Genomic DNA, 18,336 nt, shown 5'->3' with positions numbered 1-18,336 from the left:
ATTTTTGTAGCTCTATTTCCAAATAAGTTCACATTCTAAGGTACTAGAGGTTAAGATTTCAACATATCATTTTTGAGGAGACACAATTCAATTCATAACACTCATTTTCACAAAAAGGAAAGAAGGTGATAGTTATTGATAATGGGTTGAGAGGCTAGTTGTCCCTATTAGTTTCTAGACCCTATGATAGCAAAAAATTGCTTCCCAGAGGTCCCTTCTATTTGACTAAACTACCCTCTCTTCCTTTCTCCTGATAAATATTATTATGTACTGACTAGTCAGTTACATCCCTCCACTAAATATTGGACAGTGGTTCTAACACTTTGTTGTAAATTCCAGATCACTTGGGAACTTGGTAAAACTATACAGAAGTCCAGGCCCTATCCTACTTCAACAAGCCTGTCTCTGTATCTTCTAATGGGTTTCCAGGTGACTCTAATACATTCCAAAGTTTGAGAAGCATTGGCCTTGGGCACATTGCTTGCAGTCTATCTACTCAAACTTTTCAGGCATTTTGGTAGACTTCATCATTCACAAAGAAGACAAAGCCAACATCATAGCTCTCATATCTTGACCTCTTCACCCTCAATGACCTTCTATTCCAGTACATCAGAGCCAACTGCTCCCTCAGCCACACTTTGGAGCTTGTTATTATTATTTCACTAATTTGGAGTAACCAGCAGTACAGTGAATGAACTGCACTCTACAGGGCAGAATTATAAGGTGAGTTCTTTTTTTCTTTCAATTGCCCTTTTCAACTCCCAAGCTAGTTTTTCTTTTGTTTTCCTTGCCTCTAGGGTAGACCCTAACTTTTCTGGCTACTTTTAGGTGATTAAAATTCTCCTGGGAACTCACAGTCACAAGAATGTTCAATAGAATTTGAGTCACATTCCAAGCTAAAGCTCTTCTCCTCCCTCACCTGGTTACTGCTACTGGCTGGGAAGGAGTACTGATGGCAGCTTCTCTCTGTCTTTCCCATCCCACCCCCCAGTTTGGCTACTTCTGTTTGCATTAGGAAGAGAGAGAAGAGATTGTCAAGGTTTCCCTTGATTGGCACAGACACAGTCCACCATGATAGCCTCTGGGATGACAGAATCCTATTGATCGGTCTTTCCTTAAGGAATTTTGAGAAGATACTCTTTGATGGTGGCAATGTCTCTGGCCTCCTCCTGGCTTCCTATAATTTATTCCTCAGCCCCTGACCAGCTGGTAGCCACTCCCTCCAGCCAGCCATGGCATCTGAGATAGCCCCAGACTGGCTTCTCCCAACCTTGACCACTGCGGGTGGATATGTAGTTTGCTTCCAATGCAACCTTATATCTCCACCCTCACCCCATCTAATTTGGTCAGTTTCTCTTACCAGACCTTACACTCTTCAAACTCAGGGAGGCACAGTTGGAGCTCTTCAAGTAGTTTCCTTGAAACATCTCTCTCACTTGGTTTAGAAAGAGAGGAACATCATTCCCTTCACTCCTAGAATAAAGAGGAAGAACAAGCCAAGGCACCCCAACAATTCTCCAAAGAAAACTTCCCTGTCAATTTTCAACTCCAGTTCTGGTACAAACTCTAGGTGAGTGATGGGTTAAGGGTCACAACACCAGTTTGACCCTCTCTTTGCAAGTCCTGTACTAGGTGATATAGCCTCTCATTACAGCACCTATTGTTTACTTCTTGCCTGTAGGGCCTCAGCCAAAACTAAAATAGAAAGAGCCCCAATTGAACATCCTCTTTACACAGAAAACGGCTCCCTAATTTAGGAAATGGCTACTTTGCTAGTTAAATAATTCTCACTAGGACCATTATTTGACCTTAAGAGGACCCTTCTCTTTGTCTCATCACTCATCTCCCTCCCAGGTTAGATTTCACAGTCCATACTTTCAGTAATCTTCTGGCCAATATCATACATTCTCTAGTCTCTTTATCTTTTCCTCACATCAATCTGGAAAAACCGCAATCTTAGGTTAACTCAACAGCCCACATCCTCCATATCTGAACCCAGGCAGCTATGCACCACATCTGAGAAACACAAAAGGGCAAGCTGATATGACTATAATTTTAAGGTCACTAGCTCTGGGCCCTCAACACTGCCAATAATCCAGTTACATTTATTTGGCCAACGGGCTCTCTTGCTCTCTACAAGGGTCATTTTAAGTCTTCCTTACTCTCCTGAATCTCTGATCCCCTACCTGCTACTAATTCTCAGAAAATACCTTGCCTTTGTCTGGCCAGTGTGGCTCAGTGGTTGAGCATCGATCTATGAACCAGGAAGTCACAATTTGATTCCAGGTCAGGGCATATGGGTGGCTGTGGACTTGATGCCCATTAGGGGGGCATGGAGGAGGCAGACAATCAATGATTCTCTCTCATCATTGATGTTTCTCACTGAAATCAATAAAAAATATTTTTTTTAAATAAAGAAAAAGAAAATACCTCCCCTTTTATTTCTTGGAGAATACAGAAGTCATTACAACTTCTCCCTAGCAAAATTACCACCCAACACCTGCGCCCATTCTATTCTCTTTCCCTCCTGTTAAAATAGAAATACTCCTCCTTTAGCCTCTGTTTCTTCCTTGGATCCCCTCCCCTGCCACTTTCTCAGGAACCATACACTATTAATTATCCCTTCTTCTAACTTCAACCTCTCTCTTTTGAATTCTTATCTGAATCTAAACATATTAAAGTCTCCTCTATCTCAACAAACCTGTAACAGCTTACACTTATAAAGTAATTACTATGTACCACTATTGTTCTAAGTACTTCATATATGCAACTTATTTAATAATTATATAACCCTATGAACTAGGTAGTATTTTTATCTCCGTTTTTTTTACGAAAATAGATTCAGAGATATTGTATAACTTGCTCAAAACCGCACAGCTGATGAGTAAGGTGGGATTCCAACCTGGGTACTCTGATTCTATTCTCTGGATTTCCTATTGGTCTGTTTTTATTAGCTATTGTTTCTCTAGGTTTTTGCTTTCATTGTCTTATCTCTTCATGACTTGCTTCCCCACCCTAACTTTTATTATAATAATCTGAAATTTAAAGAAAAGCTGCAATAATAGTACAGTGGACACCAATTATATATACCCTCTATCTAGATTCACACACATATCTACACACACACACACACACACACACACACACACACACACAATGACATGATTCAAATTTTAATTCCAATGGTATATTAATTGTAATTGCATAAAGAACAAACTTCACTCCCAGAACTTCAGTCTTCAAAGCACCACAAAATTAACAGATGCCCATCCTGATTAGTGACAGTGACCAATCACAATACTTTCCAAATCTGTCAATGAGGGGTCACTGCATATCTGTTATTCAGTTCATGACAGACAGCAAAGCATGCTATTGTGTTGTCTCCTTGTCTCCCAGGGGTAAACTTACATGACATTTTATAAAAATGGATATTTGAAAGAAGAATTTGGCCAAAAGGATGAAGGTACAGGAAAAAAATTAAAAGTGATAATGCTGAAAGTGAAATTAGAATCAAACATAAAAGGAGTTATAGAAGAGATAACTGGGAGTATTAACACTGCCATCATTAGAAACACTAGCTATTCTGGTCAGGGCATGTACCTTGGTTGCGGGCACATCCCCAGTTGGGGGCGTGCAGGAGGCAGCTGATCGATGTTTCTCTCTCATCTATGTTTCTCTCTATTCCTCTCCCTTCCTCTCTGTAAAATATCAATAAAATATATAATTTAAAAAAAAAGAAACACTAGCTATGCTACCAGAGGAACTTGGTGAAGGCAAATTTATGAAGATTAATGAGGAAAGTGGTTGTGATGAAAAGGGTGAAGATGCCTTGGAGACAGTGGCATTGACAAAAACTTCACATTAAGAGAACTTTTGGAGACATTTCATGACATAAGGGCAAATGATAAAATGATTTAAGCTGATCAAGTTTAGAAAGGAGTATGACAATTTGAAAAGGCATAGAGAAGATGCTTAATCCATATAACTAATTATACAATCAGAAGAGTTGTTCAAACTATCCTTTGAGTTTTTTGCAAAGAAATGAAATACTTTAATCCACAATGTTTCTAGTGTTTTAAATTATAGTGTACTAAAGAAAACATTGTTTTACTAGTTTTTCATTTTCATTTCCTAACTAACCATAGTGTTTTGACAAAAATGTTTAAAGGTCATGGAACAGTGGTAATTTTTTCCACTATTAAAATCATTTTGGCCAGGCTGGCATGGCTCAGTGGTTGAGCATCGACCTATGAATCAGGAGGTCACAGTTCCATTCCTAGTCAGGGTACATGCCTGGGTTGTGGGCTCAATCCCCACTAGGGGGCATGCAGGAGGTAGCCAACCAATGATTCTCATCATTGGTATTTCTGTCTCTCCCTTTCTCTCTGAAACCAATAAAAATGTATTTTAAAAAATCATTTTGCACACTTGTATGTATATATATATATATATATATATATATATATATACATTTTTTTCCTGAACCATTTGAAAGTACTCTACAGGTATTATGATGTTTCACCTCCCAAATATTTCAACATGTATCTCTATCCCTTAAGAACAGGGACATTCTCCTACATAATCACAATACTTCTCTTATCACTCTCAAGAAATTCAACATTGATACTATATTTAATATTCAGTATGTATTCAAATTTCATCAATTGTCTAAATAATATCCTTTATAGCATTCTTTAATGTCTAATGTCTAGATAAAGATCAGGCATAGCCTTTAGTTTCCTTTAATCTAGAATAGTTTTGCTGTATTTTTTTTCTTTTCTCTCATAACACTGATATTTTTTAAAAATATATTTTATTGATATCTTAAAGAGAGGAAGGGAGAGGGATAGAGAGTTAGAAACATCGATCAGCTGCCTCCTGCACACCCCCTACTGGGGATGTGCCCACAACCAAGGTACATGCCCTTGATCTGAATCAAACCTGGGACCTTTCAGTCCGCAGGCCAATGCTCTATCCACCAAGCCAAGCCAGTCAGGGCGACACTGATATTTTTTAAAGAGTATAGACTGCCCCACTATTTGAACTTATCTGCTTGTTATCTCATGCTTAGAGCAGATTAAATATTTATGTTCTGGAACTTCTTTCCTCCAACTGCCTTACTCCCTTTCCCCAACCAAGGTCCAAGTAGCTATGGTAAGTTATGGAAAAATTCCTGTAATGTTCTTCTTTTCTTTTTATTGCGTTTCTCTTTCCTTAACCAACTTACCAATAAGTAATCAACCAATTCTCTTCTCTCCAAAAAAAACAACAACAAAACAAACAAACAAACAAAAACCCAAAGAATTCCACAACTAACTTCCTTAACCTTCTCACATATTCTTAAGAATGGTTGAAATTCCATCATTTGTTTTCTTCATTCTTTTTACTCCTTGGGTGCTCAAAATCCCTCACGTCCTCTATCTCAATCAAAAACTCTCAAGAAAAGATTGAAAACCCTTACACTAAAATGAAATAGCTACCACTGGTTTAAAAAGACACATCTACCAAGGAAGGATTTAACTTTAGCAAAGTTCGGTAAAGATCTATGCCCATCCAGTCGTAGGGCATAATACACTCTCTATTGAAATGAATTGACATATAACTCAGCGGGTAAAATCAAAGATTTCCAAATCAAACTCTGTCTTCATTAAAGTACTGCTTTTAGCATAATAACTATTTCTATTGATAATAATTTATACAGAAAAGTGCTAGAATATTGAATGACCAGGTAGGCGTTTGGAAAAAAATCTTTGGTTGAAATATTGTTGTTTTAGTCTTGGGAAAAAAAAACCTCTATAATATAAATTTCATGGATGGCTTGACTCACCAACTATTTTATAGTGATACTAACGGCTCAATGCACGAAAATCGTGCAAGAGTAGGCCTACCCTCCCCTGGCTGCTGGCACTGGCTTCCCTCTGGCACCCAGGACCCGGGCTTCCCTCCACCCCGGCTTCATCAGGAAAGATGTCCAGAATGACGTCCGGAAGTCATCTGGCCTAATTAGCATGTTACCCTTTTATTATTATAGATCTTAAGGTCTTATTCTCCATGGCTCCCAACACATGCCTTACCTCTATAATTGAAGTTCAGTACATGCTTGCTGAGTTTAAAAATATTTTTTTGACAAGAATATTACATTGATGGTTTGTCCTCCTCTGTTAATCATATCAGACGATATATAATATCTATTAGTGGTCATTTTAAATTCATATACTTGGTTAAGGTGATGTGTGCCCTATATTTGCCAGTAGGAGGACCTTTAATCTGTGTGTCATTTGACATGTCCCATCAGTTTGTGAATGCTCACCTGGTTATTTTTAGTTGAGTACCATATATGGTATTTGGATCATTGTAAAAATTGTTCGAGTTCTAGAATAATATCATCTTTCTTCAAGGAGGATTTACATTTGCTTCTGGAAAGAGGTTAAGGCTACTAGCAATGATAGGTCTCCTTAATCCAACTGGAAGACCTCAGAGGATTTGAAGCTGGGAGGGCTGGCTTATTTCTGGTTTATCTTTACTCCCAATGGGTCCCAAACCCAAAACCTGAAGTCACTCCCCTTGACCTTTCTCAAACTTTAACTTTATATCCTTATTCCTATTAGTCTGTCAGAAGTTCTGTTTAGCTTCCCAGCCACCTCCTTGGGAAAAGCAGCTCTAAATGTTCTGCTCACTTCTCTGTGTTTTCTTCTCTTAGATCTTATTTCATTGTCGTGCTAGCTCTAGGAGTGATTTAAAAAATATTTTTTCCAACTTCTGTGGGGTTTTTTTTGGTAAAAGTATTAGCCTGAATTACCTAATCCATTACTGGAAATGAAAGTTCTCCTTGCCCCAGAGTTGACTTTTAAAAATAAAAATATGGTTATATCATTTTCCTAATTAAAACACTTCAATGACTGCCTATTTTTCTTCAGAATCTTTTATTAAGCTTAATGGTCTACATCCCCAAATCATCTCCAGCCATTCTCCATCTTGCTTTGTACTTTCCAGACACAGTGGCTCTCTTTCGCAAAAATTATGATTTTCAATCATTCAACCTTTACAATTCTGGCATTGCACTGTGGTTTCCATCTCCTGACTACTGTTAACTGCTCCCACCCATCACCTCCTTCTGACCTAGTTAATGCTTACTAATTGCCAGAGCTCAGCCAAATGTTCAGCAAGAACTTCCCTGACTCTCCCGGCCTACGTAGGTCAGTCACAGCACCCAGTTTCCTCTTCAAAGCACTTATTAAAGTTTGCACTTATATGTTCATTTGAATGATTAGTTGAATAATCTCTGTCTTCTTCATATGCTATATGATAGCAGGGGTCATGTCTGTTTTGCTCACCATTGCATGCCCAGCAACTACTTGTAACAGGTGTTCAATAAAATAGAGGAAAGAATAAAAATGATTGTCAATCAAAAGTCCTTTTCTGGGTCAGTTATCTATGCAATTAGCCCATTTATTTGCACCAACAGTTCTGCAGCTACGGTTTGTTGATGCAGCTGAAATTTTCTGGCTTTTTACTTTGAAGTCTGATTAAAAAAAAACCACACACACACCAGTTTCGATTTCCATTCCTCCTATGGTCACGTTGATTTCATGTCAATAGAGAGTTATTTTTAACCAAAGAAGCGTTGCTTTTTTGGTGACTTTGTAAAACTTTGGAACAAACCGAGAGTTACTTTGGTTTCAATGTAAACAACACTGATTCTTGAGAAAAAGCCATTCTGATGCTTGGTTTTCATTTTGGCTAACTCCTCAGAAAGTCAAAAATGAAAGACAGAGTCTCAGGCAGGTGATGGAAGTCAAAATAATACAGCAAATAATGTTGCAAATTTGTTCTTTTGCTGACTATAGATTTCCCTGGTAGAGTGAATTTCCATCTGTTTTGCATTTGAAAATAAAAGACAGCTGCTTCTTTAAAATTTGTAGGTAAGAAGTCAATAAATAATGAGAACTCTAATTAATATTATAGGTTTTTGTTTTAAAACCAGATTTAGGCTTACATTAATAGAAACTTGCATACGCTGTACCAATTTTGTATTTTAATAGGCTTGTCTTGGAATTGGCTATTTTTCTTTCTCTAGGTCTCTAGAATACACAAACAATAACTAGTTTACTTTTTTAGTTTCAAAGTGATTTCTTAGCTTTCCTGAATGGGGTCTTCGCTGACACAGTTGGGTAATGGTAACTGTAAATTAGCTTAAATTTATAGGCATTACAGTTTGTTTCTGCTGGAGAAATAAGAAATGTGTCGACATACCACTGGGCAACACCTCACTTCCACACTTTGTGAAACTAAATCTTCCTCTGCAAATGCAGTCCTCTTTTTAAAAGACACACGTTTAGCCCTAGCCACTTTGGCTCAGTGGATAGAACGTTGGCCTTCGGACTAAAGAGTCCCTGGTTTGATTCCTGTCAAGGGCAAATGCCCGGATTGTGGGCTCGATCCCCAGTAGGGGGCGTGCAGGAGGCAGCTGATCAATGATTCTCATCACTGATGTTTCTAACTCTCTCTTCCTCTCTGAAATAAATAAAAATACATTAAAAATAAAAAACCAATATGTTTGCTATGTAGGTTTAGAAATGGGGATATTCTTAGATATGGCAGCGGTCTCAATTTTCCCCTTAAACTTTTGCCTTCATTATCCAACTGCCTACTAACCATCTCCTCTTGGATATTTAATATATCTCAATCTTAACATGTCTAAAACTACACTCTTGTTTCCCCTTGCTCCCAAAAGTCTAATTCCCATAATCCTTATCATCTCAATAATGACAACTTCATTCTTCTAATTGCTCAAGCAACTGAAGGGTCATCCCTGGCTCTTCAGTTTTCTTCATACGCCATTTCCAAATCATCAGCAAATCCTCTCAATTCTACCCTCAGCATGTGTCCAGAATCTAATCACATCTCATCACTGCCACCATTACTCCCCTAGTCCAAGTCCAAGCCACCATAATCTCTTGCCTAGACTACAAACTGATCTTCCCTGCTTTCACTCTTACTATCATATAATGCTCCTTCACACACAGCAGCCAGAGTTATCCTTTCAAAATGTAAATCATATAGATTTTTGTCTTAAGGTAGAATCCAAAGTCCTTTCCATGGGCTCAAAAGATAAAATATAGCCTCTGGCCACCCCTTTGACCTCTTCAGCAGAACTTCCTTTTGTTCATTTCACTCCAATCAAACTGGCTTCTGTGATTTTCCTCTACCATGCCAGTCTTGCTCCTACCTCAGAGACTTTGCATATGATATTCCATCTACCTGGAATGCCCCTCCCCTAATATCATCATGACTAGCTCCTTAATCTTCCTCAGGCTTCTGCTTAAATGTTTCCATTCAGAAAATGCCCTTCCTGAACAGCACATAAATTTTAAAAAGTACCTCATCCCCTATCCACAGGACTCGTTCATGCCTTTCCTAGGATAAGGTTTTCCAGGTTAGTCCTGATTTCATCTGTATTGTCTTGACTTAGTAATTATTCTCAAAATGTCCTGGTTTGATAAATTATGTTGTTGCACACCCTTACAATATTTTCTTCTTATAGTTTTCATCTGTACCTGATACCACCTGTCTATCTCTCCCCGTTTGAATGTTGGTGAAAGTTGACCATTTGTTTTATTTTCTGCCGTATCCCTATCACTAAAAAGTACCTACAACACAAAGACTCAATAAATCTGTGTTGAATGAATGGGGTCATTAGCTACCTGATAATGTCAATTGCTCTCCTGGAAACCAGGGAGGAAAAGATAAGAGACCCTATTCAATACACAAGCCCCACCTGAAAGATTGTCTTTTGATAGAAACTGGAAAAAAGATTTTCAGGTTGAAAATCTATGGTCTGGGATCTATCTGCCTAGTGGAGGAGTCAGAGATGAAAGGCAGATGGGCATCGGAACATCTCTCATCAGTGAATGGCTGGGATGTCCAGTCTGGCAAAATCATCATATTGAGTTTACTATGCACATAGTCCTGCCCAGTGTGCCTAGTCAGAGCTAATGATAAATTAAATTCATAAATTCTATTTTTGTCACCGGAAAAAGTTTTTACTACAGAGTATTGGCTTTGCAGAGCCTAAGCAGCAAAAATAGAAAGTATTTATAGCCCCAAATGTCTCATGACAGTATAAGAAGTGGGGACAGGGAAATTGTCTCACAGAGAACTGAGTTTGGGATTTGATCAAAATGAGCAGTTGGACACAAATTATTTGCTGCAGGGAACAGCTTTGTAACCAAACTTTTGCATATAACTCTAATTATATCCTTAGGATAAATCCACACAAGTTAGAAATGCTATTAACTCGGATGATCTCTGCACATGATTTTCAAGATTGTCTTGAAAACGACTTGGGAATTCATTTTTTAAAAAAGAAAACCTTCCCCCCTCTATTAAATTTAGGTGTACTCCCAGTAGAAACAGCTGAGGTTCTTAACATTCTAAGGTATAGTAATCCTAGATACTTCAAGAAATCTGCTGCATAATTCTCTCCTCTGACAATATAGAGGTAGGCTTAATTCCTCCTCTCTATATTATATTCCTAACACCATGCAGGTACACCTCTATTATAGCATTTGCCACACTATCGTGTATTTGTTTTCCTATTTGGCCACCCTCCAAGTCTCCTTTCCCTCCCACCCAAACCCCAAGGGTTTTAAAAGCCTGTGAGCTCTTAAAGCAGCAGCTCTTAGGGAACATCTTCAAAGTGCAGAATTCGCTGCCCTCTCAGAATTTTTTTTAATACTTACCTGAGGGCATGTTCATTAATTGTAGAGAGATGGGAAGGGAGAGAGAGAGAAAGAGAGAAGGAGGGAGGGAGGGAGGGAGGGAAAGGGAAACATAGACGTGAGAGAGGAAGATCAATCGGTTGCCTCCCATAGGTGCCCCAGCTGGAATCAAACCCTTGACCTTTCAGTGCACTGACCGATGCTCTCAACTGAGCCACATCGGCCAGGTCATGCCCTCTCAGATTTTCACTCAGAAGTTCTAGGGTGGGGCTGGGGAATCTGTAGCAGACTTTCCCAAGAGACCTAGATAGTCAGTTCATAGATTTCACCATATGAAAATGACTGAGAGTAGGGACTATCTTAGTCATCATTGCATAACTAGTGCCTGGCACATACACACCCATAAATGTGCGCTGAATCAACTGAATGAATGGTCTGGAAAACATCTGGGGACTTCTCTAAGAGAATCCTTTCAAAAAGAATCAAAACCAGTTAGATCAGACAGCACTTTGCTTATGTGCTATGGGAATTATTCAACAAACAGGTCCAAAACTAAAGGGGATTAAAGAGCACAGTTAGCTATCCTGTGAAGATAAGAATAGTCCAGCAAGTGATTAGGCAGTTTACAGATGCAAGTCTTAGATAAACAGAATACATCCCTGGCCGGTGTGGCTCAGTTGGTTGAGCGTCATCCCATGCACCAAAAAAAGGTCACCGGTTTGATTCCCAGTCTGAGTTGCAGGCTCAACCCCAGTAGGGGGTGTGCAAGAGACAGCCAATTGATGTTTCTCTCTCTTTCTCCCTTTCCCTTCCTCTCTCTCTAAAAAATCAATAAAAACATATTTTTTAAAAAGTCAAACAAAAACAGAATATAGAGGGTCCTCATGTATGATGGTGTGACTTATTATTTTTCAACTTTATGATGGTGCAAAAGCTATATGCATTCAGGAGAGACTGTACTTCAAATTTTGAATTTTGATCTATTCCCAGGCTAGTAATATGTGGTACAATGTAGGGCGTGGCTATAGGGTTAAGCCTCCGACTGACCTGTTGGCAAAGCCACAAACAAGTCCCAGCTTAGAGGGCACAGTCCTCTTAGCATAATTAGGCTTGACCTTATGACGCTCCCTAGATCTTATCTGGGAAGCTAATGGGCTGAGGGAGATGTAGCAAGTGCTGCCAAAACAAGTGAAACTCATAAGAACATTGTAACTATGGTGACCACTACCTTGTTTACCTCTGGCTATAAAATAAAGGCTCAGCTTGCCTCTGGATCTCTCTCTGTGGCCTCAGCCAGGCACAGGAAGATCCACCTAGACCCAGCTTATTCTCTTTGTCATTTCTTCATCCTTTCGCTGCCCTCACTCAGGCTTTCGAACCCTTGGCTGAGCTGGCTCGGCACAGTACAATACTCTCTCATGGTGCTGGACAGCAGCAATGAGATGATTTTGCCCTACAGTAGGGTAATGTAAGTGTTCTGAGCACGTTAAGTTAGGCCAGGATAAGCTATGATGTTTGGTAGATTAGGGGTATTAAGTGTACTTTTGACTTACTTTTTCAGCTTATATCAGGATATAACCCCATCATAAGTCAAGAAGCATCTTTAGTTTGTGAACTGGATGCATTTTAGAACCCATCCTACTCATATTTTATCTGTTTATTTTCCAGTAGGCCTTGTACCCTCATCTTTTCCAGACAGAGGCACCTCGTTGCCTCAGCAGAGGCAGAGAGAAGTGAGTTTCATGAGAGAAGTGGTTATAACTGAGAAATATTTTTAAAACCCAGAAATGGTCTGCAAAGTGAATATTCTATCACTTGATGAAAACATGAATCTGAAGTTTACATTTATCAAAGTATTTCATGTCAGGCTCACTACCAGCCCTGAGCATTTTATTAATTCACCCTTAATTCATGCTGATTAAATAAATTCTCTATCTTTTGTTGCTCTGACATATTCTCTAGCAGCACTTTCCAATCCTCTCCCATAAACACCATATTTAAAATCCACTTGATGTGAATACGTTCAGCCAAATCTTTTCTTGCCCTAGAATCCCAAAACTACAGAACTCCCTTTCCAGGAAATAGGAAATCTTTGTTTAAATAAGTCCCTAGAGTTGGCCCAATAGTAACAGCATCAAGACAAAATTTTCATTAATAGAATGTTTAAAAACAAGTCATTCAGTTGTCTAAATAATAACAGTTGGACTTTTCCTTTACTTTGGATATATTAGATACATGCACATATAAACTTCTGTTGAGTTAAAGAATAAGTTGTCCTTATACATCATCAGGAAACATTATAGCTTGGACTTGGCACTCATAGATAAGGAATTGTCAGTCTGCCATTTATGCAGTGTGGCTGCATGCTCCATGTAATCTCAGTACAGCATTGCTGAGAGCCAAGGCCTCTGTTTTCAAATCTCATGTCTTTCACTGTGCTCGCTGAGTCACGTTAGTTACTGTTTCCTTCTTGGTACAGTAACCAGAAATGATTATCTTTCCACCAGAAGGATGTTGGGGAAATAACTATTACTAATAATTATGAAAACAGAAAGCAACTGATGTTGATACTTGTACTTTATAGCACGTACTCTGTCCATGAGCAGGGAAACGGGATGTCTTGAGTCACTTGAAATTTCAAGTATGTAGTCTTGGCATTTACATGAATAAGTTGTTCATTGGGAGTACTCTACTGATCAGTAATGCTAAGGCAAATCCAGCAGACAAGGAAAACAGAAAGTGATAAAAGAAATATGTGCAAAGGAAATTAGAATATTTCAGTCCTATACGCATATTTTAAAAATATTAAATGGCTTTGGGCCGCATATAGAAAGTATACACATGCATATGCTATATACTATATGTTGCATGTATATATTTGTACCTTTTGCAGTTTTGAAGAGCATTCAGAGAGGAGGCCCTTATTCATGTATGAGTACTTACAATATTTAATCCAGTGACTTAAATGTATTAGATACTCATTGAAAAAATGATTTTTTAAAAAGTGAATTGATAGCTCGGCCAGTGTGGCTCAGTAGTTGAGTGTTGACCCAGGAACCAAGAGGTCACCAGTTCAATTCCCAATCAGGGCACATGCCCAGGGTTTCGGGCTTGACCCCCAATGGGGGGCATGCAGGAGGCAGCCAATTGATGATGTTTCTCTCTCATAATGTTTCTATCCCTCTCCCTTCCTCTTTCTCTAAAAATCAATACAAACATTTTTTTAAAAAAAGTGAATTGATAATTTCAATGATAAGGAACCAGTTAAGTAAAACTTGTTTATATTTATTTGGAATACTCAACAGCTATTTGTTTAAAAGACTGTGTTAACATGAAAAGCAAGTTATCATATAGTGTTAAGTTAAATATGAATATACAGTGATGTTACAATAGAAAAAAATCTTTAAATAAAACAAGATGGAACTATAGCAAAATGTTAAAATGGGACTTTAGATTCTTTGGTCTCCTCTCTACTTTCTATTTTTTTCTTTAATAAACATGTTTCTTAATCATATAATTTGGTATAAGTGTAGAATTGGCAAAAAGTGCTATACGAGTTGAAGTATTGCTTTGTGACAGCTTTTATATCTCTCACATGCTATATCATATTACTATCCAACTGGTAGAGCCTGCAAGCAGGAAGAATAGTTGGAAGACAACATGATAGCCTCACATAACAGAAAACCAAATTGGGGTTTTTCAGACATAAAAGTAAGTCCAGATGTAGCCAGTCTAGAACTGCTGCAGCAGCTTCAAGATGTCGAGTGACTCAAACTCTTATCTTTCTGCTCAGCATCCCTATCTTGTAGATTCCATCTTCATATTTTCCACATCATGCTCATTTTCATTTTTGTCATGAGGTCCACCTCCACCCTCATTCTAAAAGGGAAAAAAGGGTATAAAATGGAGTTTTGAGGTGGTTAGTAGACATATTAAGAAAAAATGTTTTTTTCTAGAAATCTTCACCATATGTCTAGAAATATATCCCATGGCCACCCATATCAGTATGGGATCTAATGAAATGAGTTTTTTTAGCTAAGCTCATTGCCATCCTTCCTCCCATCCCCCACAAAAGTATCAGGATAGCCCAGCTGGTGTGGCTCAGTGGTTGAGCATTGACTCATGAACCAAGAGGTCACCATTTCAATTCCCAGTCAGGGCACATGCCTGAGTTCTGGCTTGATCCCCAGTAGGAGGCGTGTAGGAGGCAGCCAATCCATGTTCTCTCGTTGATGTTTCTCTCTATCCCTTTCCCTTCCCCTCTCTCTAAAATAATCAATAAAAACATTTTTTTTAAGTATCAGGATATTTCTAATAGATAGGGGCAACAAGCAGTGTCCTCCCTTTCCTTTCATATAAGGAATACACTCACCCCCTCCCTAAAAGAAACAATCTCGAAGTTTCATCCAGTTACTGCAATGAGCTCAAGCCCAGAATCCAGAAGTTCTGATGATGTGGGGTACTTCCCATCAAGAGTGTGGATCTGGCAACCAATATTTAAAGAAAATTTATCTGCCTCAACACTCCTAATAAGCAATGGTGGATATTCAAGAACAGAATGTTGGTAAAACTCCTACTCAGGAAAGGGCAAAATGGGAGACACAGTGGTCTCTGGCCCATAGAAATATCAAATCCTGCTGGATAATTACTGGTATAGCAAGGAATCCATGCCCTTGGTCAGTTAATATGTCAGTTCCTGGTTCTGTTCTGTAAGAGGATCTTCCTATTCTATTGTCTTCCAGGAGTCCCATCTGAGGTGGACATTGTGGAGGGTACATTTTGGAGCATTAAAACTTTAGTAGTTGGAAGAGACTAGATCTAAGAGTGTTGAATGAGTCCAGAATCTGGTGCCATTTTACCTTCTGGGGCAATTGACATCCTGAAAGCAGTAGTGGAGAGGTTGTGAAGTTCTCAAGGGCAGTGGGTAGGGAGTGGAGGGTGAAAATTTTGAGCTCAGGACCCAGGGGGCTAGGTGGGGGGAGATTTTAAGTTGGAATCCCCAAGAGCTACACCCTGGAAGAAACTTTTGATTAATCCCTGATTAGATTAAGTTGTCCATAATCTGTCCATAATCTAAATGGCTCCCAATGGACCACACCTCCTAATATTCATGGCCTCTTGCCACAGACTCTGCTCTTGGCTATATGACTTGCTTCGGCCAATGATACATAAGCACAGGCCTGCACACTGAGGCTTGTTCTCTTGGAATGCTCCCTCTCGGGATCCTGGAATTACCATGCTGTGAGGGAGTCCAAGTTAGTCACATGGAGAAGCCATGTAGAGAAAAACCAGGGAATCTAGCCAACAGCCCAAGACACACAGGCCTCCTTGAGCCAGCCCCAACCATCTGAGCCACCCCTGTTGAGGCCCAAGGGATCATGGAGCAGATGTGTGGCTCATGCACTCTGGCCTAACTGCGTTCTTGAGCCAAAGAATCTGGAATCTTGAGCAAATAGGAGTTAAGTCATGAAGTTTTGAGGTGGTTAGGACACAGCAACAAATAACTGAAACACTACTAAAAGAATAAAGAATGTATAGCAAATAAATCTAACTGTTGGGGAAAAATACAATTAAAGGTAGGTAATCCAAAGGGAGGCATGAAAAGAAAGAAAACAGATTAGATAAATAAAAGCAAACAGTAAAATCCATTTAAACTTGCTTCGAAGGCAATTCCGTGTATGAGTAGGCATGACGAAGAGCTTGCCTCAAATCAGTTTTTAAGCCTGAAAAATCTTGTCTTTTCTGTATTAGCCTCTGTATCCTGTCCATATCATTTCCACCTTAGTTTAATGGCCCTGCCTTGATGCAATTTGAAATAAGCCTGCAGTGATGATCCTACCTTTAATCTATTGTTTGCCAAATAAATAAATACATAAATAAATAAATAAATAAATATTCTTTGTTGAATAGATTTAGAAGAATTTAATTGTCACTCAGTTTGGTTTAGAAGAGTTTAATAAAGGCTTGGAACCATATACCTATTACTACCACCTCTCAGCTTCTATTTTTATAGGCTTCCAGGTCTGGCAAGGTTAATAGTTGGCTTTTCCAACCCAGAAAGCCTCCAAATTATGGAATTAAATCAGTTTATTTTTCAGGCCACAGGCCGAGAGCATCTTTTTGCAAGCTGTAGTGTGTTCTCTCTCTCTGCCAGCTGTTGGGGATAAAGCCGTAATTAACTTTCTTTTATTTTGATCAGGGCCTTTCCTTCCCATAAGACAGTGATTATATGATTTTCACGTGTTTCTTCCTCCACCACTGAAAAGCTATTCAATTGATGGACTTACCATAAAGGCATTTGACAATCCGGACAATACGGCCGAGTCTCGAGGGGTATGTATTTCAGAGGAGAGCATGTGGTGCCCTGCACGCTGCTTGGTGGGTGTCTGGGCTGGTCAGAGCTGCAGCCGAAGCCTAGCACGCGCCGGGCAATAGGCGCTCGACAAGTATTGAGTCAATTAATTACTACGGTGTCTGTGGGCTTTAAAACGTATCTATCGGCGCCTTTCCGTCAAAAAACCCCAAAGGTAGGTCATCTGAAAGAGGAATATGCCTTCTACCCGGTTGGGGCAGGCGATCCCTGGTGCTGCCGGGCCGGGCCGTTGGGTACGGAGCTGGCGACCCCGTCTGGCCGCAGCGGCCATAGCAGCCGTTTGCCGCCCCTTGGGGTTCGGTGGCGTCAGGGACAGGAGGCGTCTTGTGAGGAGGCAAATAAACAAAGCCGACCGCACAGAAACGGGTCGTTCCGTTTCACATCCTCCTTCGCACGCCCGGGATTTCTCGGAACAAAGTGATCCTCCATCTAACCGCAGGCAGGTGGAGCCCGCCCCACAGGGAGCGCAACGCTTCCTCACCGCCACCGGCTCAACGAAGCGAGTTGACAGGGACCCTCCCGGCCCGAGCCGCCCGGAAAGGACACGCCCCCTCGAGGGAGCGCGCGGCCGCGGCAACCCCCGGCGCGCCTGCTCGCGAGCGCGCACGCGGGACGGGGCGGGGCTCCTTCCCGGCACCCAGTGGGCGCCCGGCCCCGAAGCCCCACCCCCGCCCGGGCCCCGCCCCCTCGGCCAGGCTGTGGAGAGCAGGCGACCGGAAGCCACTTTAAAGCAGAGCTCGAGGTGACAGGCGAGCAAGCTGGGTCGGGAGCGCCGTCGCCGCTTTCTGCGCTCGCGGGCGGCGGAATGGCTCGGGCGCCGGTCACCGCGTCCCCAGCCTGCGACCCTTAGAAACCCGAGCCTGCCCTCCGCGCCGACCCCCGTGCGGACGTTGTCCGCGAATCGGCGGCGCCGCAACTCGGCTCCTGCGGTCGGCGCTCTCAGGGTGCCGGTTGAGGTAAAGGACTCCGGCTGAGCTCTGAGGAGCCGGGGAGGGACCCTGGCGGGGCTGGCGGGCGAGGAAGCGGGCGCCGGCCCCGCAGCGACTCTCTAGGATCGAGGGTGATGGCTACTTAGATTGTGCTTTTTTTTTTTTTTTTTTTGTGCCGAGTTCACTCGGATCCCGTCCGCGTCGAGATGGAATTGGTTTACACTTCGTAGTCACTCAGGGCCTCTGGCAGGTGTCTACACCGGAGTGAGACGCTGAAGGGTTTGGTCAGGGTCGCCGGCGTCGCCCCTGCCCG

At 40.8% G+C, this 18,336-nt stretch overlaps 1 protein-coding gene and 1 long non-coding RNA gene across 7 annotated transcripts in view; one reads left to right on the top strand and one right to left on the bottom strand.

Annotated features, from left to right (window-relative positions):
- Window positions 1–14,286: 14,286 nt before the first annotated feature.
- LOC106697436 lies at window positions 14,287–17,670 on the bottom strand. The gene is made up of 2 exons (XR_001348540.2): window positions 17,009–17,670; window positions 14,287–14,600 (listed from the first exon to the last, which is right to left on the bottom strand). It is a non-coding gene; the product is annotated as an uncharacterized LOC106697436 (long non-coding RNA).
- Window positions 17,671–17,818: 148 nt separating this feature from the next.
- Window positions 17,819–18,336, top strand: part of TIPARP (TCDD inducible poly(ADP-ribose) polymerase) — a 45,536-nt gene continuing 45,018 nt past the window's right edge. For 4 of the 6 annotated variants that reach the window (XR_002829687.1, XR_002829686.1, XM_023755163.1 and 1 more), the window contains exon 1: window positions 17,820–18,050. The gene's annotated coding sequence lies outside the window, so the exon portion shown is untranslated. Of the gene's footprint in view, window positions 18,051–18,336 lie in introns of all 6 variants that reach the window. The other 2 variants (XM_023755162.1, XM_023755161.1) reach the window with 1 other exon arrangement.

The sequence above is a fragment of the Myotis lucifugus genome, unplaced genomic scaffold (genome assembly GCF_000147115.1).
Source record: "Myotis lucifugus unplaced genomic scaffold, Myoluc2.0 scaffold_70, whole genome shotgun sequence".
Taxonomy (NCBI): Eukaryota; Metazoa; Chordata; class Mammalia; order Chiroptera; family Vespertilionidae; genus Myotis; species Myotis lucifugus.
Note: the sequence above shows the minus strand (reverse complement) of the source record. Positions and strands in the feature narration are given on the sequence as shown.